Below are 13,069 nucleotides of genomic sequence, written 5' to 3' on the forward strand. Positions count from 1 at the left end.
GCTCTACAGGAGTCAGACATGTTCAATCCAGCTTATGCGTTGTCTTCCTTTGTCGTGTCATAAATAGAACTGCAGTGGCGAGAGAGAGCAAATATAAAAGGTTTTATGGCTTGGTCAATAAATCCTCCCACGGCCTGTTTCAAAACGTTATTGATAGACTCTGTCCTTTTGATTCTCATATTTATTTGGTGCGCAATTCGCACTTCTCGTCCCTTGCATTTTAAAGTGTTATCCTTTAAACTTCTGGCTTTTCATATGAACCCTTTCGACTCAAAATATCGCTTAAATTGTAGAGGCCATGCTTTCAATATATGTTGGTAGTGTCTTTCAAAATCGTAAGTCTACAAGCACGTTCACTCGAATGGATTGGTGTTCATGACCCAATATCATTAATATGTCATGAGTTTTGGCGAAACGAGAGAGAAAAAGCTAATTTGGTTATATATTTCAAATGCCTGTAACGAAAATTCACCAATTACGAAGAAATAGTTGTTGCTTGACAGTGCCGTACTTACGATTTGATGCAAACGTGCTCAGGGATCGTTTTGTACAATATTTTACCATTTTTGATGGAAATTCTACAAAAACGGCAGTCCTTCGTCAAACTGTACAGAAGTGTTTACATTAATGACAAAGAATTGCACTGAAGAAGTGTTTGTGGCTGGAAAAGTACACATGTGGGCTCCTGTCTCACTGGTTGTTTTCAGTCAAACGTGAAAAACTCATTAGAAAAAGTACCGATGACAGCGTAAATGTAGTCAGCCGGCCATATTTCTCCACCGCTTCTACGACGAATCCTCCACCGTCGCGGCGTTGGAACCACCGCTTCTGCGAAAGCTATGGCCGGTGTGATAATTGTACTTTTGAGTAACCTTTCAATTTATTCAAATGCATGGTACTTCAGTTGCCATACTAGTAATAGCTATGAACTTTTATGTCAGTGAACAGTGCTCGATGAAAGCATTACATTTACCTTGCAAGGGTTATATCTATAACACATTTACTCTTTCTTTTTCAGATCACAACGGAAACACTTGATGTATTCCGTAATAGCTGTTTATCAGTATAAAATCATGAAGCCAAACACTTGGGGTTCAGTAGTGTGATATCCGTGGACAGATGAACATAAACTGCATATAATATGCATTCCTCAGGAACAAACTAGAAAATGTCAGAAATGAAGACCAAACACGTAGTCGTTGTTTGAGATTCCACTCCTGAAAGTATGTGGCAATATGTGTAGACACCGTTTAAAATAGCTCACTGTTACGTGTGACCACTACTATACGATTTTAGCCAGGAACAGCTTTTGTAGAGAAAAATGAATTTGATTTGCGTGACTCTGATGCCCTTAAAACAATTGCGATGTGTTATGGAAACATTTTGCCTCGTCTGTCTGTGTTGAAGTCACAGAGTGTTGTCAGTGCCTCTCCTGTCTTCTCAGTAAATATTATTTGACAGATTTTGATGAAACGTAACAGCAGTAATAAACTTTGTATGAAGTGTAGTTAACAGCACATGCTTCTAACGGATAATACAAACTTTAATAGATTATACTAAGACATTGAAACTGTATCACTCTTTTGTCAGATTGTAATGAAATTTCGGAGTTATAAGAAGTGTAGCTGTGCAAAGCCTCAATATTTTCCAGTTCGATGATTTCCAGAGAGTTATTATGTTATGATTTTTGTTAATTTTGAAGCATAGACGGTACATCTCCTCTTCAACCGCTTTATCATTTTCATTATACAAAAAGATGTATATCTTTGACATTTTTTTCCACAGAAAGCTGCCATCCATTCAGAATCTAAATATTGCCAATTGTTGAGAATGTGACGTATAGATGTACACTTCTTCTTGATCAAAGAAAATTAGGGCATACAATATGTAACGTGTTTTGTCAGTTATGCGATCTTAATGAAAATGAAGGGGATTTTCATGTTTTTAAATGTAACTGATAAAGGCTTACGTCAAAAGTTCATGAAACGTTATTATTGTACTCATCTAAGAATGTATATTTTTAGAATTACTACAATCAAGTAATAGATCTGCTTTCGTTGATTTGTGTAAATATATAACATTAGCTGATAACAAGAGAAATGAGTAATTGCTATGTCTTTGAAGTGTATGTGCAAATGTTTGTGTCACAATGGCTTCAACTGTGTAAGGGTTTGAATAAAAAAATCAGTAAAATTACCAAATTTACATAATCTTTTACACAGCAACATTACCAACAACTTAACAGTTTAAGAGAACTAAAATAATTTAAATTGCTAGTAAAATTGTTCTACTTCTGTTCAAGTCCACAAAGAGTTCTAACATGTAAGTGGATGCACTAAGATTTGCCAGCAAAATCTGAACATTAGTCATTATCAAATCCTGAACCTTTTTCAATTCAGTAGTGTAGATTCAATCTACGTCCCTTTCTACTGGGTGGTAATTAAAATTAAGCTGCTTTCACTCTTGTGCTTTCCCAGCTTACATCTAAAGCTCCTTTAATCAGAACAATTCGTTGGCGCGATTCAGTCATTTCTCATTTTTCCAGAGTAGTTGTGATGAACACGTGTCCCTGTAACAGTTTTTAATGCTTTCAAAACAAAAATAAATAGTAGCTTTTCATTAAACACTATACTGCATTGGTGTGACTTAATACCTTTCAACAATTAAAAGGTTGGGCCTTTAAAAAAACATGAAAATAATTCAACAAAAAAAATTGCTTTACTTAGAAAATGCATGTTCCTATTTGTTTCATCATGACTTGTCTTGCCTTGAACTCAACAACACCATTATTTTCGGTGACACGCCACATATATTTATCATTAAAAATAATTAGAGTAGCAAATAAACTAAAGGTTAACAAACTACTATCAAAAATTTCTATTTAGAGTGGAAACTAAATGTTATAATGTGTTTAAGTCCCTATTTAACATTTTTCATCTGTAAAACTACTGGAATTAAATCAGTTATTTATATCAATACCTTAAAATAGCAACGACAATAGTCGTGTTTGGTACGGAAGCCTAGTTTAGCCTGTGGTAATTCCGTTAGAGGATGTTCTTTACTTCTCGTACTACAGCTTTCAGAATATAATAAGCCTACGTCAATTACTAGTATGTCATTCGTGCCAGTCATTTTAACATATATTGACAATTCCATTGATGTAGATTTTTAAACTCTTTTTTCGTCTTTCAAACACCTAAAATAACAAATATAAGGACAGGTCAGGTAGAAAATATATATCATATATATGCACGTTAGTAGTTTACAATGTACAACAAATGTTGAAGATGTGCCTCGTTCTTTCAATAATGTCTTAAAATGCTTAAATGAAGTTTACGGAACATCTAGTGCAAGCACTGTTACAATTTGTTTCTCACTCCAATTAATAGAATGTTCAGACAAGCGTGATCACATATATGAGCCGTGCCATGAGAAAACTAACATAGTGGGTTTGCGACCAGCATGGATCCAGACCAGCCTGTGCATCCGCGCAGTCTGGTCAGGATCCATGCTGTTCGTTTTCAAAGCCTACTGCAATCAGAGAAACCGTTAGCGAACAGCATGGATCCTGACCAGACTGCGCGGATGCGCAGCCTGGTCTGGATCCATGCTGGTCGCAAAGCCACTATGTTGGTTTTCCCATGGCACGGCTCATATATTTTAGCCATACTGGAAATAGGTGAATCGGGAAGTGCATCAATTCAGCTGGTGAACCGGGAAGGCGAAACTTTAGTTTACTGATTTCTTGGAAAGTATAGATTCCGATCATTAATCTGGGTATCACTGACCTCTGTTTGTCATAGCAGAACACCCGTCAAGGCTTTGATTTGTCAGAAATGCATGGAAACTCTTTTTATGCGATATAATATGGTGTGGTGGATGGGAAAGTGTTTCCCTAAAGTGCATTGTGCTCAAATGTTCTCTTAAACGTCAGGCTTTCTTGAAAAATGCAAACGTCAATGATAAACTAGACACACATGTTGGTACTTTAGACTATATGTCATTTCCTAATCTATTCGTTACCAATGTAATAAACGCAAGTTTACTCACCGAATCGAGGGGTTTTGACACAAAAAAGCCGCATCGGTAAGTGTTGCGCACACCTGTTGATGACGTACTATACCACCCCTGCAAATGATTATCCGATATTCCTGAAATATTTCATGTAAATAAATTAAAATTCTCTCGTTTCTATCCGTTTCGCAAAGTACCAATACCTGTGTGGGTATTGTTACTTTGCGAAACGGAACGAAACGAGAGAGGAAAGGCTTATTTGGTTATATATATGTATTATGTATATATATATATATTATACAAATTAAAAAAAAATAGTTAGAAGGAGAATCAAATTTTATAACACGCAGTTATATGCAAGGAAATATGCAAGAAGTATTCCCTTCACAAACATACAACTTCTCCTATCATCTCTAAACATAAAAAGGCGACTTGCAGATTCAGGCTCGGCAATTATACATACATACAACTATACATGATTATTTGATATGTGCGGCTCTATTGCAGGTCGATGTATCTTATGAGGATATGCATACATGTATCTATGAAGGTACATAGGTATATACATAGTTATAGTGTGCTGTATTGTACAAGTAATTTCCGGATATGGTTTTGTTAAACTGTCGCCAATTACTTGAAAAACAATGACTTGCAGATCCATACTCGACCATTATTGTACACGCAAGCATAAACGATTATTAGATATGTATTCCTGAAATATTTCATGTAAATATATTAAAATTTTCTCGTTTCGTTCCGTTTCGTAAAGTACCAATACCTGTGTAGGTATTGGTACTTTGTGAAACGGAACGAAACGAGACAGAAGAAGCTAATTTGGTTATATATGCATTATTTAATTCAAGATTCTGACAAGTAAGAACTTAAGAATAAATAGAAGGAGCATCAAATCTTATTACATGCAAGGATGCAAGGAAATGTGCGAAAAGTATTCCCTTCACGAACATACAAATTCTCCTGTAATCTTCACAGTATGTAAAAAGATAACTTGCAGATCCAAGCTCGACGGTTATATAAACTTAATATACACATAAATGACTTTATCCTACCCTCATACAAGATATAGCACAAATTTGGCCTGCCTAATAAACTTTGCTTTATCTAGTTAGTGTCAAGATATCACTTTTGCGGGAACTTTTGAAATCACATATTTTATCAAATTATTGCACTGAAACTGTCACCGTTGTATTGGAAATGTTTGAACTTAGAAAATGAGTGGTCAAATCATAGGTTTTTATCCAGAAACAAAAAAGTTATTGCTATTTTTAATTTTTACAGCACTTCAGCCGGAAATTTTGAAAACACTTTTTTCCCGAATTTTTCATTGAAACTGTTACCATTGTATTGGAAATGTTCTAACTAAGAAAATAAGTGGTAATATAAAAGTTTTTATCCAGAAACAAAAAAAGTTATTGCAATTTTTCAATTTCATCCACAAATTGAATTGCACTTACAAATGTCAAATATGACGTCAAGTCTGCACGCTGGTGCTCATTCCAACGACTTTTCCCCCAATTTTCTGAGCAGGTAGGATAAATAGAATATTAGATTACTGTCTGCAAAATTTAAATTTATTAGGCTCGTCTGCGAAAAAATATAAGGCTCGGCAGAGCCTCACCTAATATACATGTATTTTCTTCAACTCGCCTAATAAATTAAAATTTATCAGACAGTAACCTAATATTCTCTATATCCGATATTGCTGAAATATATCATGTAAACAAATTAATATTTTCTCGTTTCGTTCCGTTTCGCAAAGTACCAATACCCACAATACCCGTGTGGGTATTGATACTTTGCGAAACGGAACGAAACGAGATAGAATAAGCTAATTTGGTTAGATACGATTATGTAATTCAAGATGCTGACAACTAAGAATTAAAATTAAAAAGTTAGAAGGAGAATCAAATTTCATTACACGCTGTTACATGCAAGGAAATATACGAAAAGTATTCCTTTCAGGAACATGAAAATTCTCCTGTAATCTTCACACATGAAAAAATAACTTGCAGATCCAAGTTCGACAGTTATACAAACATACACATGTAAATAAATTTAAACACAGCTATCACACATTTTCTTGGAAACATGAGCAAACAGAGGCAGTCTGATTATATCACTAAACTAAACGTATAATCACAAAATGACAGTATATTATGTGTTTAGAGAGAGAGAAAAAAAAACATGACGAGAACGTCGATCCATAATTATGATTTTCTTATGGACCCCACCACCCATAATTATAATTTTCCGATGGACCCCACCACCCGTCAATAAAAAATTTGATTACCTCCGAAACCCCCATACAGTTAATTTTGGAATCACCCTAATTTCATTTAAAATGTAAATAAGTATAAACATACCTTACAATATGTCATAAAATGTATACCCCAATAACAAGCACCATATAAAAAACGCACACAAATTGTTTTTCCGTCGGAAATGACAGACGACTGCTATAGGTAAAGCCAATTAGAAATATATATTAGCTGTTGGTAGTCCATGTGGCTCAGTGGTAGAGCGCTCGCTTCACGTACTGAAGGTCCCAGGATCGAGAAAAACGTGTAATTTAGCTCTAAGTGAAATATTCAATGATATCAACATTGTTGTTACCATGACAACATCAAGTTATTTGACTGCCTGCTATTTTACAAATTATTCTGATAATTATTTCTTGACAAATTATAGTCTGCTTATTTTTGTATACAGGATCTACTGTTGTCATATTGAGAACTAAAACAATGTTTTGTCTCAAATATGCTGGTTACCATAGCAACATAGCCTAAGATAGGATGGAAATCGAAGCAACTTGCAATTCATCATTGTTGTGTTGTTAATGTTTACAACAGTATTGTTTGTTGTTTAGTAACACATTATTAAATGCCAATTTTGCAGTGAAAACGGATTTTAAGGTAGTTAGCATTGTTGCCAAAGCAGCCGTTATGATGTCTTTCAGCTGGAAATGAGTCAGGTATTTGAACAGAATATATATTGCTCTATCACATGTGTGTAATTTATCTGTTTCTGAGATTGGGCAAATTTTGACCATTAGTGAACTTACAGGTTGTCGAACCCAGGCTTTATTCTACGTTTTCCGGATAAATCACGTTACGCCATCACTTCCGGTTTAGCAAACGTGCAGAACTACCTTAACAAAACTTTCTTAACCAGTAAGGGCCATGAAAGCCATGCATAGGTTAGATTGTTATAGTAACTTTCAGCAGCTGTGTGCTCAACGTCATTTACGTTGGTCTCTTACCCAGGTTTAGCAACAAGTCTTCGAATTCATGTCTTAGCTGTGCTGACAGTTTGGTACGCATTTTCTACTGTCATGGTGAATATTTTGCTGATAAATGCTTGTTGGAGTGGGATCTATTTGGTTGGGACAGGGTTAGGGATAGGATAATGGAGGATAAAAAAACTGTGGAGACCTAGGTTTTGTTGCATGTTGGTGATTGAAAACTTTTTGTATTGCCTTAGTGCAATGGAGCTTATTGATAAATATTGTGAAACATAACATTAAGTGTGCATTGATTAATTGTTTAATGCACACCTCTGTCATGTGTGATTATTTCCACTAAGGTAGGCAACTTAGTAGGAACTATCAAGGACAGAGGTAAGTAAGATACTGTAAAAACACTTTCTGACTTCTTAAATTAATGCATGTTTTTGGTACATTCTTTAATCATTCGTTTAAAAAAATGCGATATCTATTATTTGTTATAGTCCCAAGATTGCACACAATCACATTAAGCATACAATAAGTTAATTGTAACAAGTATCTTAAAATTACCCTTTGCCTTTGTCATCACCCTTCATCCGTCCACAATTTCTTGTGCATCCATCCACAATTTCTTGTGTACACGATAGACCATATTTTGCAATTGATTTTAATCAAACTTGCACACAACTTGTATTGGCATATTATCTCGGTTCCTTTCGAAAACTGGCCAGATCCCATCATGGGTTCCAGAATTATGGCCCCTTAAAGGGCCAAAATTTGCTATTTTGGCTTTTGCAGCCATATAGCGACTTCATTTATGGTTTGATTTGATACAAACTTGCAAGATATCTTTAACAACAATAGGTCTTGGATTCCATAATGAAACCGTCCGATCCAATCATAGGTTCCACAGTTACGAAAGAGCCAAAATTTGTTAATTTGTACCTCGTGAACACTTTACATTTGACTTTAACCACACTTACACACAACTCGAGATGGAATGCGCCTCATTTGAAGTTCTTGGGTTCCGTTTCGACATTTTGTTTAATATAAAATTCAGCATATTCCTCATATAAAGCGTATTTTACATTTTTGATATTTCTGTAACTTTTTGATTTGCAAGCGTTCAAACACGACCACTGACGTTCATTTTTTGAGGAGCCATCATTTCACGTCCGTCGGACCAGGTGGCCTCGTTTTTGACCATATATGATCCAGTTTTGAACTTGGCATAGGAATCATTAAGATAAATATTCTGACTAAATTTCAAGAAGATAGGGTCATAAATGTGATCTCTTGGGTGTGAACAAGCTTTTACTTTGATTTGACCTGGTGACCTAGTTTTTGACCCCACATGACCCAGTTTCAAACTTGGCCATCATCAAGATAAACATTCTGTGCAAGTTTGTATCAAATCAAAGCATAAATGAAACCTCTATATGGCTGAAATGGCCAAAATAGAAAACTCTAGAACTCTAGGGGCAGTAACACTAGAACCCATGATGGAATCTAGCCGGTTTTCGAAAGGAACCGAGATCTTACTGTGACTTAAGCTTTATGTGTGGTTAAATCGAATGTAAAATGTCACTTCTATCGTGTTCACAAGGTAAACATTAACAAATTTTGGCTCTTTCAGGGGTTAGTCAGGGGCCGTAACTCCGGAACTTATGATTGGATCTGTCTGATTCATCATGGAATCCAAGATCTATTGTTGTTAAAGATATTTTGCAAGTTTGTATCAAATCAAACAATAAATGAAGTCTCTATATGGCTGCAAAAGTCAAAATAGTAAAGTTTGGCCCTTCAATGGGCCATAACTCTGGAATCCATGAGGGAGCTGGCCAGTTTTCGAAAGGAACCGAGATATGCCAATACAAGTTGTGTGCAAGTTTGATTAAAATCGATTGCAAAATGTGGTTTCTATAGTGTTTACAGGAAATTGTGGACGGACGACAACGATGGACAAAGGGCAATCACAAGCTAAAACAAGAGTGCCGCCAAGCGGGGCAATATACGCCAGAAGGGTTACATCAGAGGATGGGAGCAAAATTTAAAGAACTTCACTGTTGAAGCCCAAAGGACAGGAACAACAAAAGAGAAAAAATTCCAAAAAAAAAATTTCTTAAGTCCACAAAAAAAATTCTTACTATGTAAAGTTATGTCAAAATACATCTAAAAATTGGATGTACCATCCATGTTGTACCACAGAAAAGTGGTCTCGAATTTTCCCTACGGCTAATAATAAAAAAGTTTCAAAATAAGCTATTTATAGAAACAAACAAGAGGGCCAAGATGGCCCTAGGTCGCTCACCTGAAAAACACACCATAACAGTGTAAACATTTTTGACCAAGTGATTTCATGGAAACAAATATTCTGGCCAATTTGAATTAAGATTGCACCAAAAATGTGGTCTCTTGAGTTTAAACAAGTATTTTCTTAGATATGACCTAGTGACCTAGTTTTTGACCCCAGATGACCCATATTCAAACTTGACCTAGATTTTATCAAGGCATTCATTCTGACCAATTTTCATGAAGATAAATGGAAAAATACAGTCTCTACTGCATACTCAAGGTTTATCTTTGATTTGACCTATGACCTACTTTTTTGATCCCAGATGACCCATATTCAAACTTAACCTAGATTTTATCAAGGCAATCATTCTGACGTAATTTTATGAAGATCAATTGAAAAATACAGCCTCTATCGCATACACAAGGTTTTTATTTGATTTGACCTAGTGACCTAGTTTTTTAGGCCAGATTGCCCATATCTGAACTTGACCTACATTCTATCAAGGCAATCATTCCGACCAAATTTCATGAAGATCAATTGAAAAATACAGCTTCTATCGCATACACAAGGTTTTTCCTTGATTTGACTTAGTGACCTTGTTTTTAATCCCAGATGACCAATATTCAAACTTGACCTAAATTTCATCAAGGCAATTATTCTGACCAGATTTCATAAGGATCAATTAAAAAATACAGCCTCTATCGTATACACAAGGTTTTCCTTTGATTTGACATAGTGACCTACTTCTTGACCCCAGATGACCCATATTTAAACTTGACCTAGATTTCATCAAGTGAATCATTCTGACCATATTTCATGAAAATCAATTGAAAAATACAGCCTCTATCGCATACACAAGGCTTTTCCTTGATTTGACCTAGTGACCTAGTTTTTGACATTCATGAAGATCAATTGAAAAATACAGCCTCTATCGCATACACGAGGTTTTTCTTTGATTTGACCTAGTGATCTAGTTTTTGACCCCAGATGACCAATTTTCGAACTAGGCCTAGATTTTATCAAGGTTATCATTCTGGCCAATATTCATGAAGATCATTTGAAAAATACAGCCTCTATCGCATACACAAGGTTTTTCTTTGATTTGACCTAGTGACCTAGTTTTTGACCCCAGATGACCAATTTTCGAACTCGGCCTAGATTTCATCAGGGTTATCATTCTGACCATTATTCATGAAGATCAATTGAAAAATACAGCCTCTATCGCATACACAAGGTTTTTCCTTGATTTGAACTAGTGACCTAGTTTTTGATCCCAGATGACCCATTTTCGAATTCGTTCTAGATTTAATCAAGGTAATCATTCTGACCAATATTCATGAAGATCAATTGAAAAATACAGCCTTTATCGCATACAAAAGGTTTTTCCTTGATTTGACCTAGTGACCTAGTTTTTGACCCCAGATTACCCATTTTCGAACTCTGCCTAGATTTCATCAAGGTAATCATTCTGACCAATATTCATGAAGATCAATTGAAAAATACAGCCTCTATCGCATACACAAGGTTTTTTCTTGATTTGACCTACTGACCTAGTTTTTGACCCCAGATAACCCATTTTCGGACTCGGCCTAGATTTCATCAAGGTAATCATTCTGACCAATACTCATGAAGATCAATTGAAAAATACAGCCTCTATCGCATACACAAGGTTTTTCCTTGATTTGACCTAGTGACCTAGTTTTTGACCCCAGATGACCCACTTTCGAACTCGGCCTAGATTTCATCAAGGTTATCATTCTGACAAAATTTCATGAAGATCAGCTGAAAAATACAGCCTCTATCGCATACACAAGCTAAATGTTGACGGACGATAGATGACAGACAGACGCCGGACATCGAGCGATCAGAAAAACTCACCTGAGCATTGCTCAGGTGAGCTAAAAAGGGAAGAAATTAAAAAAAAAATGTTTTGTAAGAGAACAAAAAGGGATCTGCCAAATAAAAACAAGAGCACTGCAATGCAGAGCCATATACAAAAAGCAAAGTCATATATGACTTTTGACCCCTAAGTGTGACCTTGACCTTGAAGTGAGTCATCCTAAACATATGCTCTTGCACGTCGCCTCTGTGTGGTGAACATTTGTGCCAAGTTTCTTTGAAATCATTCAAGCAGTTCAAGAGTTACAGAGCGGACACGAAACACACTCATATGACCTTTCACTCCTAAGTGTGACCTTGACCTTGAAGCAAGTCATCCGAAACAAGCGCTCTGCACGTCATCTAACGGTGGTGAACATTTGTGCCAAGTTTCTTTGAAATCCTTCAAGCAGTTCAAGAGTAACAGAGCGGACATGAACCATATTCATATGACCTTTGACCCCTGTGACCTTGACCTTGAAATGACACATCCAAAACATGCGCTCTGCACGTCGTCTTGGTGTAGTGAACATTTGTGTCAAGTTTCTTTGAAATCCTTCAAGGGGTTCAAGGGTTACAGAGCGGACACGAAATTGCTAACGAACGGACAGACGGACACCGGGACCATAACATAATACGTCCCTTTGGGCGTATAACAAATGAGGGACTCCTCCAGAAGACTTTTTATACATTCGAAGGGACGTAATCCGTCCGTTAGCAATATCGTGTCCGCTCTGTAACTCTTGAACCCCTTGAAGGATTTTGAAGAAACTTGACACAAATGTTCAGCACATCAAGACGACTTGCAGAGCGCATGTTCTGGATTGCTCGCTTAAAGGTCAAGGTCACACTTAGGGGTCAAAGGTCATATGACTTTGTTTCGTGGCACAATTTTTCACCACAGACGACTTGCAGAGCCCATGTTTCGGATGGCTTGCTTCAAGGTCAAGGTCACACTTAGGGGTCAAAGGTCATACCTTCAGGCGTATACTGCTCCGCATTGCAGTGCTCTTGTTTTCTGTATCTTGCACTACTCTCTCCCACTAAAATTACAACAAGAGCACTGCAATGTGAAGCAATATACACCCGAAGGTATGTCTCGATGTGGTAAACATTTGTGTCAAGTTTCTTCGAAATCCTTAAAGGGGTTCAAAAGTTACAGAGCGGACACGAAATTGCTAACGGATGGACGGACAGACGGACACCGGGGTCATAACATAATACGTCCCTTCGGGCGTATAAAAATTGAGGTATTTGTGATGACGCATGCCTCTGTCTGTCTGTCCTTCCATAATTTGTGTCGGAAGCATAACTTTTTAACCATTATTGGTATTGACTTTAAACTTTGCATATAGATAGATGGCGATGAGGCAATATGCAGAGCGCTTTAACCGGCTCAGTAGTTCAAAGGTCAAGGTCACAGATTAAGCTAAAAGGTCAAAACTGTCCATTGTATTTTGTATCCAGAGCATAACTAAATAAACATGCAAGGTACTGACTTCAATTATGGCATGTAGGTAGGTGTCGATGAGACGATGTTCAGATAGTGATTTTCGAGTACACTCCCATGTTTGTAAAGTTGCTTGATCATGACCCTATACTGCTCACAGCTCACACATGTAAAACAAGAGACATTTTCA

This window comes from Mercenaria mercenaria, chromosome 1 (assembly GCF_021730395.1).
Source record: "Mercenaria mercenaria strain notata chromosome 1, MADL_Memer_1, whole genome shotgun sequence".
In the NCBI taxonomy this organism is placed as follows: Eukaryota; Metazoa; Mollusca; class Bivalvia; order Venerida; family Veneridae; genus Mercenaria; species Mercenaria mercenaria.